Genomic DNA, 18,865 nt, shown 5'->3' with positions numbered 1-18,865 from the left:
GCACCGGAGCCAGTGTGAGCAAGGGGTTAAAGCCCTAAAAACACCAATCCGATTTTGCACCTGATAGAAAATCCTGCCATAACGTCTCGGGCAATTAGTGCTTATTGAAAATAAACAGTGATGATCACACCCAACATGATTTTCTTCAAGGGTGCTTGCATAGCAAAGTATTCACTGATTTACCCATCCAGAAGCTGTGAATTTTGCACGTCAATGACATATTACGATCTGCTGGTTTTCATTTGAATATGAAATAATTAATCTGTATGTATGCTCTGATTAAACTGCCTCTGTAAATATCAATATCTCTGTAAATGACTTGGCTAATGCACTCTAAATTGGTCCTATATAACTAAACTAAACTCTGAATCTGTTTAAAGCTGTAACAGAAAATTGTTCAGAGACAGGAAATCAAGCATAATTCACATATATGAAGATTTATTTATATCTCAAACCAAGTCTTTCCGGGAAGAAATTAACATCAAGCACTATGTTGTGTTACTGATTTGATTTCTGGGACCTTTTTCTCTTCTTTAGGTCAAGAGAAATTCTTACCATTGGGTGGTTGCTAGGCAACCCTACCTTTTTACCATTTGGAATGTTCCAAATGTTGCTCCACCCTGTTTTGACCCCGCCCTCTGTGATGTCACAGTGTTCTGACATCACTACTCTAAGCTCAGAATTCCTTTAAACTTCCAGAGTAACACAAGGTTAACACAAGTTAGGAGCGTTTTGGCTTGGAGGTAAACTAATAATCGCTAAAATACACAGAAGACAAAGATTCTGCAGATATTTTTTACAACTTTAGCCCTCAGGAGTAATCAAGAGAACAGCAGAATGACACTAGAAAATCCAAGAAAAAGAAAAAACTCAGCCATAGATGAGACCCCCAGAAAAATGTTTAAGGTCTCTACGGGGGAAGAAGTCTACACAAGCTGCCGGGACCATATCAGTACAGTGAGAAGTAAAAAGAGTAACATCTTTGAGCAGGGAGGAACACTGCTAGACAAAAAGGCGAAAGGACTCCAAGAACTGGTCTTGACTAAAGAGTCATCTTCTACCACTCTTGACAATCTCACAGCATCGAGCCGCTCCCCTCTGAGTGAGTACTTAACAGAAAAACAAAACTTAAAGGAAAGGAGTCGAAAGAGAAAGGCAGAGGACTTTCAAGAGTCAGAGAATGTGAAAAGAGTAAAGACAGATAACTCCAATGATGAAACAGCGGATTCCCTTAGAGCCAAATTTAGGGAAACCTATGTTGAGCAAACAAAGATTGGAGAAGGAGGCTTTGGATCTGTTTTTGGTGGTTATCGTGTGCATGACAAATTACCTGTAGCCATCAAACACATCCAAAAAGACCATGAGATGCTAATACATGTGGATGAGAATGGAAAGCAGATGCCCTCTGAGGTGGCTATCATGTTAAAACTAATGGATAAAACATCCAGTTCAGTGGGGCAGTCAGCTATCGTGTCCTTACTAGACTGGTATGATCTGGGTGAGGAACTGATTTTAGTTTTGGAGAGACCCATGCCTGCTGAGGACCTCTTTGACTACATTAAAAAACACAAGGGTCGCATAACGATGAAGAATGCCAAGATCATGATAAAACAGCTGCTAAAAGCATTAATTCACCTTCAGGAGGCAAACATCTTCCACAGAGACATTAAACCTGAGAACATCCTGATAGAGACCAAGTCACAAGTCCCAAAACTTTATCTTATAGACTTTGGTCTAAGTTGCTTTGATGACCGAAAAAAGTATAAGTGTTTCTGTGGTACTTGGGCCGATGTCCCACCAGAATTCAGCATACAAGGGTTCCTCAGTTCTGGACCAACAAATGTCTGGCAGGTAGGCTTAGTCCTGTATTACATTCTGCACAAAAAATGGGCCTATAGATCCCATTCAAAAAAGCTAAAGATCAACAAGAGGCTCTCCAAGACATGCAAAGATTTTCTAAGAAAGTGCCTGACAGTTGACCCAAAAAAACGCCCCACCCTAGAAGAGCTGTTACACCACTGGTGGTTGTTGAAAGAAGATACTCAAATATAACCAGAAAACAGCTGCACACTTCATAAGAAAAGTTTTACAATGCAGGAATTTCGCAATAATTAGAGGTTGATTTGTCCAGCTGTTCTGATTTCCCTCTTAGTCCAGGAACTTTATTCAGTTTGATATTCCTGCCTTTTATCCAGGTGCACTGGTTCCCCCTTATTTCAGAAACATCCTTTAGTCTAATTGCAGTTTTTTGGGTTTTCTTTGGGTTCTCCAGTTTCCCCATATAAAAAAACAAAACAAAAAATCTTCCCTTTTAATTTAATTTTAACCTTGTATATTTCCATTTGGTGCTCTGGTTTCCCAATGTAATCCAGAAAATTTCTCTAACTTGATTAGAGATGTATTCCCTTCTTGGGGGAACTTTCCTCTCATCCTACAAATGCTGGGAGCTTAAATTGAGATCTGTGGCTTTAAACCAGCTGCTCTAGTTTCGCCATATTACAGAACCTTCCCTTAGTTAGACTGAAGATTTGTAGTTTTTGCCTCTAATCGAACTTACTTCTGCCAAAAACTAACTGAGTTACTAACTGAGTTACTCCACAATAAAAGTAACTAGTTACTAGTAAAAGTAACTATTGCGTTACTTTTGCGTTTCTCGCCCCCGTAACCCTCAGCAACCGGCCCCCTCTGTCACAAGGCTCAGAAATGAAGGACCTTGCAACTTTAATAACAGTATACTGCACTGTGCGCAAACACAACTCTAGTAGCCTGGTGCCGCAGGTGCATTTTTTTTAGACTAAAGACTAAAGTTTGAAAATAACGGTTTCATAGAACAATAACATAAAAGACGACTGCATAGGATCCAGAAAATTAAAGGTAGCCTACGTCTGTTTTGGTTATGCATTTACTGCGCCGCATTAAGAAATCACTTCACATATTTATCCATGGTTCCCTGGATCAGAGTGTTGTCCAACACTGAGTTTTTCAAAATGATTTAAAAGCTGAAAGTTTTTGAAACCAATATAAAGTAGTCCAGTCTTTAAAGGGAAACCGCATTCCTCATCTCAGCTCTGGAAGAGACAACACTCTCTTCTTCTTCATCCTCCTTCTCCTCGTCTTTGCTACGCGCAGCACTGGTACCCGCACCAAACCGTTCCTGTACCTTCGCAATGATATCCTCATCTGTCACCGGCTCTGTCACCGAAGTGCTGTTATCACTTTCAATCCACTTAATAATTATTTTTGCATGTTTACATTCATAAAATTGCCAAAATGATCACTATAAGACCATTTCTTGATTACTGTAAACAATTATTTAAACAGCATTTGTAAAGAAATTATTCTGTCCCAAGCCCTTTGAACACTATAAGCCGTTTATTACTATATTTCCACTATATCTACTGTCAACCTGTGGTTCGTTTGATGCCATGTACTATGATGAATTTGCCATTTTACAAATAGGGGCTACATTAAATGGCTCTTCGGGTCTTCCTTGTGCTGATTTGTCATTAGTGTCAGTATCATCATTCTCCTGGTTGTCCTCTCTATTTTCCTTCTAGGCTTTCTCCTTTGCTACCTTGCTTTTTTTTTTTGCTGTATCCTGTTTACTTCATTGTCTAATTATGATGACTCCCATTGTTCCATTAAACTAATAAAGCCAGATTTTACATAATTGATACTAATATCAACCAATGGGAAAACCAATAGCCTAAAATCAAAACAAAACCAATTTTTTAAAACAATTATTTACCTTTTACGACGGAGTACCCGGCTGGTCGGCATCATCAGTTATGTGATTCCGTTCCAACTAAGTGCATTAACTAAGTGGTTGTAGCCAGCAGATAGCTTGCTTACTTTACTTAATAGATTAATAATCTACCGTTAATTTTAACTACTGAGGACCAAACCATTTCTTGCAATGTTAGGGGAGGGAGGGGGGGTTGGTCAATATCTTCCTGCCTTTTGAAACTGTTTACTGCTAAAAATTCAGGGAGAACACAAAGATTAATTATTTTACTGCTGGGTTTTCTTGTTATATTAAAAAAATATGGTGGGACATATGTTTTCTTATTTTTTTGGAGCCCCCCTCAGTCAAGGGGATCCTTAGAATATTTTTTACTTTCCCCCCATACAGCACCCCTGGGGTTAGGAGGTAAAAAGAAATCATCCAAGCAATGAAAAGCTGAACATTTAAAAACCTTTAGCTTGAAGCCTTTTGCCAAAAACTCTTATATCTAACTACAATTGTTTTATTTCTTGCACCTGTTGGCAGGGACAACAGTCACCCTTAATTTCAGTGTTCACTGTGACTTTGCCATTAGGTGAGCACCAACATAGCCTTTATATGAACTGCATATAAATTCATAAACACACAGGCAACAATAACAGAGACATTTGTTTTGAGGAATCATTACATGAACAGATGTAAGAAATTCATGGATTCAAAAAGTACATGGAATTCAAGGTAGGAAATCAAAGTCAAAATGAAGTCCATTTACTTTGTTTTTAAACAGGCATTTGTTAAAATAGCACTATATCACAACCCATCAGGCAGATTGTAGCGCAGAAACTCCTGAAACCCTGTGGGACACCTGAACCAAAGAAGAAAATTCATGTTGTGAAATGGTAGATGACAAATGCTTCCAGGGTCTCAAAGGAATTGCACACTGAGATTTTGTAAAATGTTTTGTGTCTTTATGAAGCACGGTATGAACATATAGCTGAATGGGTCTTGAATAATAGAAATGAATCGTAAAAAGCAGCATGACTTGTCTAGGCAATACCTGACCAAGCCATGCATGAAAAATTCCCTTGACAGGTAAGGAACTATGACTCAGCATGTAAAAGTGTAGGTTAGGGCAAATAAGCATCATTCAGTGGTCAGCATTGGTTTCATCGTGCTTTGTTTAAAAGTGAGATTACAGTACAAAGGGGGTGATGCCTCATAAGAGCTCGGTGAAGCAGGCTAAGCAAGGCCACAGAGGCAGTTCTAGCAACACCAAATATGCGATTTTGGCTATCAAAGCGAAGCCAAAGGGACACAACCTGCAAGTGACAGTTGTAGTAGAAAAAGGGGAACTTTTGTCTTGTCACGCTGCAACAATCAGTAACTATATGTGACTGGGATGTGGGGTGAAGGATGATGGTGGAGGCGAAGCGGTTTTCATTCATAATGGCTGTAAAGCTGATGGTAGTGGTTTGCAGTCAGCCTGAGTAGCATAACTCAACAAAATATTACCACCAAGATACAAGACTGCAAAAAAAGTGAGTACTGAAGTACTGAATAAGTTCAGTGTCACTAGATTTTTGCCATAGTACTGCTGTACCATTCGGGCTAGTTGCCTGCTCTGCAATTGCTGGCTTGGTGTGCGATCGGTAGGCGAGATGCCAGGCAAGTGACAGCATGTAAAACTGCTACAATGTGAACTAATCTTAACAGTGTTCAAGCTTTCTTGAACACACTTTGACTGCATAAAGTGGTACCTTAACCTGCAAGTTAACTCATCTTAAAACGGATTACATTAAATCATACATACACTAAAAAAAGCCAATAACTATCTTCTAAATGTTAAGTTTTCTTTACATTAATAAATTAACCCTTGTAATAATACTCTGTATTTTTCATCTTACCCTTGTTAATTTCTTCTTCTTCTTTCACTTCTTCCTATCATCACAAGTAGAGGAGCTAGAGGAGTCTGAGGAATGTTCCTTTGAGAATGACTCTGAGCTAGGGTGGGAGGATCCAGAAAAATCAGCATGTATGCACATGGTTCAGAAGATGGGTCATCATTTTTCATGTTTCTTGATGCTGCATAAAGACAACACAATGAACACAAGGTTAAATTACAACTGTTTTGAAATAGAATGTATAATGGATACTGAACTGTTATTGGATTGTGTTCCTGTTGTTTAGGACATAAAATAAAAAATAAATACAGAAATAAAAACATGCTCCATAAATGCATAAGCATACAATAGAAATAAAATAAATACAAAATAGAATAGAATAGAAATAGATAAATAAATGTAAGTAATTAAATTATATGAGACAAATGTAAATATTTCTTATCACCTCATTTATTTATTTCTCATAATTTACAACTTAATCTAATAATTCTTAGTTTTTAAATGCATTTATTTGTCTGCGTTTTAATTTTTAAATATAATAGAAATAATTGCATTTAAAAAGCAATTAACAAATAAAGTGTAATTCTTATGGGAAATAATTAAATGATGTGATAATTTAAAAAATAATAAATAAGCTAATTGTGAGAGATATTTAAATGTATGTCTCATTACATAATTTAACTGCTACTTTATTGTATTTTTGTGCATTTATTTTATACTATATATATTTGTTTCATTAATGTCAAAGTCCTCCATAAGTAAGGGCTTGATTTAGGTTTATGTGTGTAAAAAATGCAAACCATATTCAGTTAAGAAAAACAAAACACCATGATTAGAGTAACAAAAGTTATCATATCATACTCAACATAATGGTGAACATGACTGACTTACTCTGAGAGAGCTGGTCGTTTTAAAAGTCTCTCTCCTTGCTTAGCTGTTTCACTTTAGCCAGCTCATGTTTGTGTTTCTGGAGTTTGGCAGTGGGGGCCATTTGGGGAGCACCTGACAGAAACAGAAATTCAAACTTAATACTAATCATGGATAATGCATACAAGGAGGGGTGTACACAGGGTGTACATCTTTTGCATTTCTACATCGCTAATTCTCTTATATTTTTCCCAATCAGTATTTTCAAAAACCCATCTTTCTATACCTTCAATATATCTTTGTCTTACCTCAAGACCCACTTTTATTAATATTTGATAATGATCTCTTCCTATGGTTGAGTCTTTTAAAACTTTCCAAGTACTGATTCCTGCAATATCTTTAGATACTAATGTAAGATCTATTGCTGATTCTGATCCATTTCTAATATTAATTCTGGTACCACTTTATCATTAATATAAACCAGATTTTTTATATAAATTATTTCACCTCTCCATTTGAATCATAACTACCACTGCATGAAAAGTGGGATTTTCGTCAATATGCGGTACTGTAGATTAAAACTACAAACAGTGAGTTTTAAACAACATTTACTATTATTTTGTGATTGCTCAAAATGTGTCCCACATATATGTCACCACCATCAGATATTTATAAAAAGCAATAAAATCAGGCAATTATGAGGTCAACTACATTCCTGAGAACCCCATTTTCAAATCTTCAGCTCAAATGGATGCTTCAAGTTCACTCAAGCTCCTATAAGTTTGTTGTTTTCTCTTAAACTTGTTCATATTCTTGGACACTGCTAATGTCACAACCATAACATGTAAACACTGTCTCTTTTGTATAAAAAATATTAGATTAGATTTTGACATAAATGTTTAGTTTTAAAGAAGAGGTCTAAAGTAGCTAACAACAGAGGGGAAACAAGATGGCTAATGTGAACAACTCATGCATATAATGTGAAAGAGTAGGTTTTTGTCACCACCGTCAGACGTCAACACCGTCGGGTTTTCTGTCTGACCTAGGTGACGTACAGTCTTCATACAGACGGTGACTAAAATCTACAAATGGTCCTCAACGGAGGCTAGAATTTAATTGTTGATCTGTAATGTTTCATTGACCTCTTTTATAATTTCATTTATGTTTATGTATGTAGGGGATGAGGTATAACTTCTCTCTCTCTCAATTCACCATTATACCATGTTCATTTGGCTTAGATCATTGGGGATGCACATAGTGCAGTACCTGCAAAAAGCATGTTAAATGTAAAAAAGTGCATAGTTAACTCACAATAGATGAGCAATAAAGTATATAATAATGTTAGTAAATTGAACCAAAAACATTACTACAGGCAAGAAAAAGACATGGTTGGGGTTATTGAGCCAATATAGGTGTTTGTAGTGTTGTGATTAAAAATTATAAGATACTCATGAGGGTTTTATTAATAAACTTAAGTATCAACAAAAGTTAACAAGTTTCTTATGAGTTATTATAATTGTCTTAAAGTCTGTTATTACCAGCATTATAATGATGCTTTTCATACATATATAGTCTTATAAACACATAGCAATGCTAATAAACATCTTGGATGCACTTGAACAGTTTCTTATAAGTTATTATAAATGTCTTATAGCCTGCTATTAACAATATTATGACACTATTAATGCATATATAGTGTTATAAACACATAACAATGTTAATAAGCATCTTGCATGCACTTATAATGATCTTAACAAGTTTCTTATAAGTTATTATAAATGTCTTATAGCCTGATACTAAAAATATTGTGATACTATTAATGCATAAATAATGTTATAAACACTTATAAAGGTGTTATTATCCATTAACTAATGGCTATTACAAAGACTTTACTAAAAAGTGTTACTGGTGGATCTTATGTTTTGAGGCAAGATTCTAACTCTCTGTTTATTTAGATTGATCATACATCGTGCCGCCAAAAAAAATGATATATAATTGTGGGACATTGTTTCAACATGAAATAAATCAGATGGATTTGTGAGAACAGAGTTGAAAAGTAGAATATTTAACCTTCCAATCAAAAGGCTGGTTTTCTAAATCAATATGATTCCTTATGAGAAAGATAAATGCATGAATTAACAACAACTATACTAAATCATATATTAAATGTCTCCTTTTAAAGGGTAAACATTAAATCAAAGTTCAGCATAATTATCTGTTAAAAACATGAGTCATTTGCAAAATTCTTTGTTTTAAAAAAATTTAAGTACTCTCTTCATTCTTGCAAAAGTGCAACCATGCATGAAAGTGTTTAACAGATGGAAGGTTAAATTTCAACAGTTGACACATTTAGGTGTTTGAAAAACAAACTCATTCAATTTGTCTGTCTGAAGTTCTAAAGCGGCTATTTTTCTCTTGCTTGTGGGAAGTAATTACATTTCTGAATTGCAGTTTGAAGTGTAATTATATGCAGCCCTTTTTTTTTATATAAACGTTTTAAAACATTTTTAGAAAAAAACAAAAAAGACCCATGTCATTTAAATCTTACTTCCCTTCCCAGAGTTATTTCCTTTAACTACATAAGTGGAAACCTCCATCAGTAAGTTTTATTTCTACTCATAAGTTTTCTGTAAATAAATAAGATGTTGACAGGGGAAAAAAAAGATAAAATAATACTGTTCATTGTGCACAAACCACCCTCAGGTTTGTCCAATGCTCTGGTTTGTTGCTAGAGTTTCCACAGGCTTTCTGCTCATTGACAGCTTTCCTCCAGAGAGCAGGCCAGTATGTATGAGCCATTGCTGGGGGATCAGAGTGTGGCCTGAAATTAACTGGATATTGATTTAAAGCAGAGCAGTTCCCATGACAGCTATGTGAAGGTAGAGAGCAGAGATAGTTCAGCCGCATTTTGCTCTGAATTCAGAGCAAAGACTTGAAGTGTGTTCATTTGGTCGTATTAAGCCGGAGAATTCTATCTAGCTTGGAGGATTATAGTTGTTCACATAAATAAAAACCAAAAGAAACAAAGACTCCGGAAAAGCAGATCATGACAAATTTAGCTGGAAAAAAAAAAAAAATTAGAAGAATTGTTAAATTTTGTCTGCTTTTCACAAAATGATATAAAAACTATGTCAAAATAGTTGCAATCGTGTGGATGACAAGAAAAACTTTACAATAAAATGTGGACTTGCACTAATATTACACTTTACAATAACCATCATAACCATCATCTATAAATCATGAAGAGACCATGTATTAATGATTAATAGTGTATTAGTGTTTGATTCATTTATAAAGTGCATCTAAGCCATTTATAAAAGGTAAATAGATTGTTTATTAATGTCATGAACCCGACGACAGATGGACCCAGTATTCAAGGAGAGACAGTCAGTAGGAAAGTGCAAACGTTTATTAAATAAAACAAAACAAAAGCGGAGCTGTGGCTTACGGACACTGCAGGCGGGGTGGGGGGGCCCCCCAATCTCAGACACATTAGGGGAGAAACACAGGTTTCTGATATATGATTATCTGTGTTGGTCACTTACCTGGTTTAACAGTCCAGACCATGAATGTCCCCAGTGCTGCAGTCCCAGAGGTCATGCTGGAAGCCGATCATGGTCAGGGATCCAGAACAGACAGAACAGGCAGGATCCAGAACAGACAGGAACAGACAGAAACAGGCAGGATCCAGATCAGGCAAGAACAGAAACAGGTGGCATGGATCCAGACTTCCAGGCATCCACAGGCTTCTAGGAGGGTTCAGAGTCAGACTGGGACCAGAAGCATGACCAGGTGGTCACGCACAGGAGCAGACAGGATCAGGTGCAGACAGGCAGGCACAGTGGAAGAGGGTAGCCAAGACAGGACGTAGGAACCGGAACTTGAAGCAGGACTTTGAACTGGTCTCCTCACTGGAGTCAGGCTTACTGAATAAAAACTGAACCTCCACACATATTGAGCCAAAAACCCAGAGGACTCCGTGGGGGAGGAACAGTGGACAATCAGGAGACGAGACAAACACTAAAACCCTCTTTCCACTGGCAGCTAGGATCCAGGACATGAACCATAAAATAAAACTGAACAGAAAGACTGACAGAAAGACAAGCAATGATCTGGCACTGAATGCTCAGGCTGAACTGAATATAAACTAGAGGAAACAGGTGAGAGGAATAAATTATAATTAAGGCAGGGAGGGAGAAAACGACAGGTGAAAGGAATGACTAATTAAGGGAGAGCAAACAGGCCAGATCATGACAATTAAGGTATTAATCCCACTGATGTTGGGGTAAGTGTAACTCCAACATGACAGGGCAAGTTCAATTAAAAATAAAGGCTGGGTTCATGTTTTAAACCCACCTATGTAAGGATTAGGGATAAACTAACATGGCAGAGCAATATGATCTACAGTATTTACCTTTTATAAATGTTTGATGCAGTTTATAACTAAACATTAATAAAATTGTTAATCATTCTCATATGGTTTATTTAGCATCTGTAAATGATGGTTATGAACGGTATTTTAAAGTGTCAGTGTCTATTTATTTTGAAATATGTAGTTTATGTTAAACTTGACATCATGAGTTACTAATAGTAAATGAACTATAGTAACAGTTAATCAAGCATCACAAGTCCTATGTGGGGTTAAGAGTTTGGCTAAGCTAGATTAGAGTTTTTGCTTTTTAACTTTTGGCTGGATTTTAAAGGGCAGCATCATGGAAAATTGAGAAAAATTGAAAACATATTCAGAAAGGATTTTTCTTTTCTAAAAAAAACAAAACAATAATATCTACCCACTTCACTGTTAAAAATGTCTCATGCTTTACTCTACAGCTAGAAACTCAAACTGCTCACTCAGTCCCTTACTGCATTTAAAGCATTGAGCTAGAAATCAATTAGGCAGTCTACTCTAAGAAGGTTTTTTTTATTCCTTTTAAATAACAAAACAATAAGATTTCTAAAAATTTTCTCTTAGACTTTGCTGTTAGTTTAATATAATCATTACACCCAAATTGTAATTTATTACTAAAATCAAGGTTTGAAGGTATTTAAGCCTTTAAAAATAGAAGGTTGAGTTTGAATTTCACGATACTAAACTAAAAAGTTACATTTGTTTGAATATTTTACATACAATCTCTAATTAGAATAGTATAATTAACTTAGCCTGCAGAAAATCACAGTGATCATGCAAGGTATAGTTTAGTCAGAACATTCTGTGACTTATTAGATCAAAATTGATTGTTTTCCATATAGTGTAAGTTGATGTCATGACTCTTTAAATGTATTATATTCATTGTGTAAAATTAGCACAATGAAACATTTTGCCAAATCTGTCTTGAAATCCTGGTAATTGCATTGTTGCTGAGTTGGTATCATGGATGAGTTGCGCAGTGACAGCAGCCATTAACTTGTGTACAGAGGGCACCAAGCTGTCTGTGGGTCTCCAGGGAAAAATGTCAGAGCCTTTTAGTGGAAGAAGAGAGCAGTGATGGAGCACCCCGCCCTTATGTATCTCCCTCTCCATGAGCAGCTAGACCACTTAAAGAATGCCAGTGATTGGCAGCCCTGAATCTGTAAATCTGCAAACAGCTTATTGCACTGCTGAAATGTTTAAATAATAAATGCCCAGCAAAGAGAATGTTGCAGTTTTCAACTACTGTGTATTTCAGTGATTTTATGAAAAAAAAGAGAAAAAACTGTTCTTTGTGCTATGATAAAAATTCTTTATGGATCTGTAATGTAATTTTTGTGTGTTTGCCCATCTTTTCTTAGCAGCTGTTGTTAGAAGGTGGCAAAAAAATAGATGCGTTTTCACTAAAAGTGCTGATAAAAAAAATGCCATGAATTGAAAAATAACTGCATACATTTTACAACAAGCCAGTCAGGAAGGTGAATACTTTCAAGCGTGTGAATTTTTAGTGAAAATATTTCAACATATTTTTGATCCGTTTACCCTGGATAAAGTTCTACATGTCAGAGAGTTTTGAGGAATGAATAAGTGTCATAAAAATCTTCCAAATACCACATATCTAAATGCTTCATAGACATAGATCCCAATTTCATTCCCCATTTTACAGGAACAGAATGCTCAATTTTTTTTTAAATGTTTCATTATATAAAAACTATATCACTTTGTTTTTTTATATGAACAAATACTAACTACTGTATTAATTTGCTTATCATTCCAATATATGGAGAAATAATTTAGTCTTCAACAACCACTGGTATTGCTGAACCAAATACTGTAACAGTGGCTCATGTCTTGCAGCATTCATCTGACCAATATGCATGACTTGTGATTATTTTTGTCAGACTCTGATGCAGGCAGCACTTACAGACGTGACGGCAGATTTTATGAGAAAGGGATTTGTTGCTAAAACGTACACAAGTGATGCTTGATAGGCTCTCTGTACCAGGTTCCAGGAAGACAATATTTAAAAAAAAGGTAAGTGGTTGTATTTGGCTTTTAGGAGATGATGAAATATGGATTTATATTAATGAGCAGAGCTCACTGATGTGGAGATGATTCGTGGTCCAGGGGAAAGGGAGTCCATCACAGAGCTGTGCTTGTCAGGTGTTAAGTGTTTGATTGTTCAGTGCTTTTTGTCCTTTGCTTTTTGTCCTTTGGTTGTAGGATGGTAAAATGTATGAGGATGGACAGGGTGACTGGAATGAAGAGGCAAGGACTTAGAGAGCAGCAACCAGGAGAGACGGATGAGAGGAGAAGCAGATAAAGATCCAAGTGATCTCTGTCCAGATGTTATAGGAATCAGGAAGAACACCTATGGAGTTTAGAAGTCAGACATTAACTGTGGAAGCCAGTTTCAATCAGAGAAAACAAGGTACCGTAGTAAAGAGTCAAATTTACTGAAGTAAGTAACACAAAAAGATTAGGACCTGCTTATCTGTTATTTAAACAAAATAATCAGTTGGTTTCTCAAGAGCCAAGGTAGAGAAGGAGAGCCCACGCCTTCTGGCCACACCTGGAATGAAGGAGAATGAGAGAAACAACAAATGAAAAAAAAAAAAATCAATGTGGTATGCCATTCTCAACATCATTGAATTTCTCATATAGCTGGATAATGGAGGGCACTAGTTCACCACACTGGCATTCTGAAGTGTTTGTGGGAAACAAACCTACTCAAAGCAGTTCTTCAGAAAATAAAAAGTTAAAATAGTTTTTTTTTTAGGCTAAAACAAAGAACATAAGTCTATTGGATATTTTGTCTGAGCTCGCAGAGATACTGCTCCAAGACTCAAGTGTATGGATGAACGCTGTTCCACACTGCACACTGTGCTATAGTAGAGGATGTCTTTGCTTCACATCACTATATCATACCAGTTTTACGAGGTGATCAAAGGTTCTATGTTGGCATTTTGTCATGTATTTACTCTATAATAATGATCAACTCTCATGAATCATTATGCATGTGCATAAGTCAGATTTCTACTCCAATATCAAAAATGTTTAATTTGCTTGGGGATCTAGATATAGAAAAAAAAAAGAAAAGAGATGGAAAAATCTCCTCCAACCAAATTGGCACATCTATACAGCACAGACATAGAAGTACTAGAGGTTTTACAACTGCAAAACTCAGCACTTTATCAATGTAGAAACTACTTTTAATTCCAATGATCCAGTTATCTGTAGTAAACTCCCAGAAACTGTAAAAGTGCTGAAAGCTTGAGTTTTTTTAAGTCAAAAGTTAAAAACCCACCTGTTTAGAACTGCATGTGACTGCTGAAGTTAAACTGTTAACTGAGGTATTATTAATTTAGGATTGTGGTCCAACTATTCTATTTGTTTTAGTACCTGCTTATATCATGGTTTTATCTTCATTCTCCTCTATTCTGCTTTGATTTTTCTTGTATTTTACTGATTAATTGATGCAAAGCACTTGAATTCAGACTGAATTGTGCTACAATATATGAATAAAGTTACCTTGCCTAGCTTTTGTGCTGTGATCTCATTGTTAGAATTAGTGTTAGTACTTACAGTTGTGCTTGAAAGTGTACATACCCTTGCATTAAAAGAGAAAAATATCAGCAGCCGATTAAATAAATACTAAAGAAATATATATGTGTAAATATAATGGAAATCATGACATTAATTTTGAATATACAAATATGCATAGATATGTATATTTTAATAAATAAAAAAACTTAAACAAGCCTAATGGAGCTCCTGATTTTAAAATTTTTTGAGCAACAGTTTGATGCAATGACTGATATTAGATGTTTTCTGTAATGTTCAGGAAATGTTCAGTAAGACTTCTGCACCTGTTGAAAGGCATGTTGGTTCACTGTGCATGAGCAAGGGCTTAACTTTTCTAGGACAGTTTGTTTTTTTGGAATCTTTCCACAGTTTATCTGTAACAGATGGACTCTTAAGGTGTGTAAATGATGGCATAGACTTGCATGAATATTGAGAGCGTAACTGGTGCCATGGTTTAGGCCAAAACAAAAAAAGGCTCAGTAGTATTATAATTTTTTTACAATTCCACCTGTGCATATTTTCATGCTCACACCAATCACCTAATTCTGTAAGTTATATTTTTTGAGACATAACATTTTTCTTGGAGGGACTCAGATGTTTCATATCCATAATTAGGCCTGATTGCTCTCCCTATCATTTATTTTATAAGAGTTTAAACAAATATAAAATTACATAAGTAAACAGGTTTGCCTTGTTATATGTTCTTCCTGAAAATCTCTTTGAATGCAAAACAGCTCCGCAGCACACAAAGGTGATTAGTATGCTGGTAATATCCATACTTTTAAGGTCATTAGAACAGATGAACACATGCAGTGCATTTGGAGAATGCTTAATATCAAATTGTCTGCATTGTGTCAGGACACAGACAGCTGTGAAATGTTCATCAACGGGCCCAAGTAAGCCTCATATTGTTTCCCTTTTAAATGGCAGCACAAAGAATATCAAATCACAGTCTTATTTAGAAAAAGAAGCAGGCTTTAGGCTGACAAGATTAGTTTCTTTATCCTCTGCCTCCTACTTTACTCTCTGTGTCACGCTGCCTAAATAAGCCTTTCCTCAAGCTTTTTAGAGAGAAATACTAAACTGTGGATTCTGTTCAGTACTCTGGGGCAGCTTCAAAGGCAATCTCACACCAACTGCATGACATCAAACAAGTTCAACCGTTTTCATTCATCCCTGCAGAGCCCACATTATCTGAATTTGATCATATGCTTAACCGGTTATGACTTAATGAGAGCTCTGTTGATCAGGGGGCTATATGGTTGATATTATTTGTTGACGTATTAATTTTTTTATTCATGTCACATTTTATAAATTGTGCCGATTCTACAAAAATTTAATGGTAGCCAGCATGACCTGAAGGCAATATCTCTTTGATAGAAAAATTCATTAGAAAACCTACAGAAAGAACATGATGGTAAAATATGCTGAAACTCTGCTTACTTCCAGAAAATGCTCTACTCTTCTGCATGTTCTGCAATTGATGTGGCAACATTTTAATCGGTTCTTAATATTAAAGAGTTTGTCCAAAATTTGAAACACCTAAACCTTAATATGTAAGGTTTAAGTGTTAAAAGAGAGTGTCACTGCAAGCATGCTTAGTGTGAAGGATTGCATTCAAGTCAATGAGTCGATGCAATCAACCGGTTTTCCTTAGATAGAAAACTTTGAATCAATTTCATCGTATGATCTTGTGAACTGTAATGTGCCTTGAAATGACATGTGTTGTGAATTGGCGTTATAGAAATAAACTAAATTGAATCTGTGATAGTGGATTTAACAGGAAACAACTTTAATATTTCAATTAAAAATTGTCTTCAGGGAAACAAAATAAGATGTGCCTCTCAAATTTAATAAAAGAAGCACCATTTTATAATAAAATATAATTCTCATAAAAAAAACAACATTTTTAACGACGCTACCAAAGAATCCTTTCTTTTCTTAACAGATGTCAGTTCTTTATGATGGTTGTCTAACTAGCTTGTATACATTTGCTGCTATTTAGGTGATGTATTGGTTTAAAATATACCGGTACTAGGTTTAAGGGCTTTCTTGCTATCACCTACTTTAGTAATTATTTTGAATGTCCAAATATACTCTCTATTCTCTTTTTAAAATATCTTGTCAAGTGAACTATCTTGCTGCATCAACAGATTTAACTCATTAAGGGAATCATTCTCATAATTTAATTATTTATCTTGTTTTTGTCCCAAATCCCCCACTCTCCCAAAATTTTTTTTTGTATTTATCTTTCTCTCTATCGGATTTAAGTCAACATCTGTTCGAGTCACCTCAGCATTTTAAAATCTTGCCTGTCTTTGTTAAAGCTTGAATACTGTAAAATAAAATAACTGCAGCTTTTTATAAAAACAGCTAAATCCAGTAGGGAGGAAAAAAGATTGATGGTTAATTGGCTGATCTTTCGAGTCATTTACAGTATAGATGTGCTTGAAAGTTTACATACTGTTCGATTAAGAGCAAAAAAGACTCTGCTGCCACTAAAATATGATGTATTCATAAATAAAACAAGTAAAAAGCCTGATGGAGCTCCTGAAGTATGTAAAGTAATGAAAGATAAAGAAACTGCTCTAACCATGTAACATATCTATTATGCAGAACCCTCATTTAATTTAAACAGCACCAATGCATCAATGTGTGTTTAGCTTTATGCCCTTTGGCCCTCATGATAATCTGCTTTGTCTTCAGCGACTTATTTAAAAATGTAGATATAGCTATACCTCAGTTAGATGATATATATATATTATTATGAACATTAGAGATTGACCCTGAACTGGTGCACATTAGTTTTCAGCCACCTTTATGTAAATGTCCTGGAACCGCCACTAGTAACAGGACTGACAAGGACTTCTGTAAAGGTCATTAATCTTTAATCTAAGGTGACATCTCATTGTTATACACTCAATTTGATGACAACCAGTGGAAGTTAGGATTTCTTTTTTTTTTTTTTTTTTTTTCCCTCTTGGGCTCTATAAAACTATGCCACACATGAATATCTTCCATAAAGAGTCTTTCCTTGTGTAAACGTAATCCTTCCAAAAACTACACATAATTTTATCAGCTGTCAAGAGACAGTTGAATTCCTTTGACGTTTTCCCTGAGTTTTGTTTCTTACAACAACAAATATGTCTAAGATTTTGCTGCTGCTAACCGTTAACAGGGCTAACAAGATTTCATAATCGGATAGGATGAGCAAATATCACGATTCTTGGTTTAAGACCTTAACCCTTTAAAGCCCGATCCAAGAATAAAACAAAACAGAAAATTACTTTTTTTTGGTTTGAAGTCCTTATTTGGCCTTTTAACAAAATATGTAAAAAGAAAAAACAGAAATAATTTTTTGATATTAATAATCTATTACTATGCGATAAATAAAGATAATTTTTTGTGTAGTCGTCTGCCCTCTGTTATCAGGTATATCTGATTGTGTACAAAAATTAGAATTTTGAGCAAAGTTTTTACCATTAAATTATGCAAAAGGTGTCGGACGCAAAACATTTCAGAAACCGTATGTATCAAATATGATGCATTTGGCATTACAGGGTTAAAGCCACTTTTTTTTGTTGTTTTTGTGTTTATTTATTTTAAATGGAATGTTTAAACCCTTAATATATATGTTGTTGATTTTCAGACGTACACAGCCTATGCAATAACATAATATGCATAACCGATTTGTTTTATGTTTTGTAAAAAAAAATACCTTGAGTTGCATCCAACGTAGCCAATTAAACCTCTGGCTTATTTCGAAATGGCCAAACAGAGCAGCTTACATGATTAGAAAACCACATGCAGTGATAGAGTAAAGGCAAAGTATTTACAGGAATTTTTTGTGGCTTGATATGAAGGTTAAACTTTCCACTTTTTTTGGCAGATAAAGAAGGTTCTGTAGAGAGCAGCTAAAAGTAATCTAGCTGAAGATTGGTGGTAAATGTTTCTGAACTAAGAATAATTGAAGAAGCTCAAAATGCTTAATTTAAAAACAAAATGAAAAATATGATACACTTGGGTTTTATCTAAAAAGAGTCACTTTGGAAGCATTGCTGGATATTATAAAAAAATATTTAAAATCTAAAATGTTTTACATGCGCTTTACAATCATGCTTAAAAAATTACATACTGTACCCTCCCATTTGAGAACATGATAAATTTACACTAGCAGTTAAATTAATGAAACTGAAAAAGTAATAATGATAATAAATGTAATAAATCATGGTTTACTAAAAAAAACATTGATTTCCTTTGTTTTTATAATTCTATAAATAAATATATATCTATATATATATATATATATCTATATCTATATTTTTTTTTTTATGTGTGTGAATTTGTTCATATCTGATTCATAATGTAAAGGTCTTTTTC

The sequence above is a fragment of the Cyprinodon variegatus genome, unplaced genomic scaffold (genome assembly GCF_000732505.1).
Source record: "Cyprinodon variegatus isolate N-32 unplaced genomic scaffold, C_variegatus-1.0 Scaffold15, whole genome shotgun sequence".
In the NCBI taxonomy this organism is placed as follows: Eukaryota; Metazoa; Chordata; class Actinopteri; order Cyprinodontiformes; family Cyprinodontidae; genus Cyprinodon; species Cyprinodon variegatus.
Note: the sequence above shows the minus strand (reverse complement) of the source record.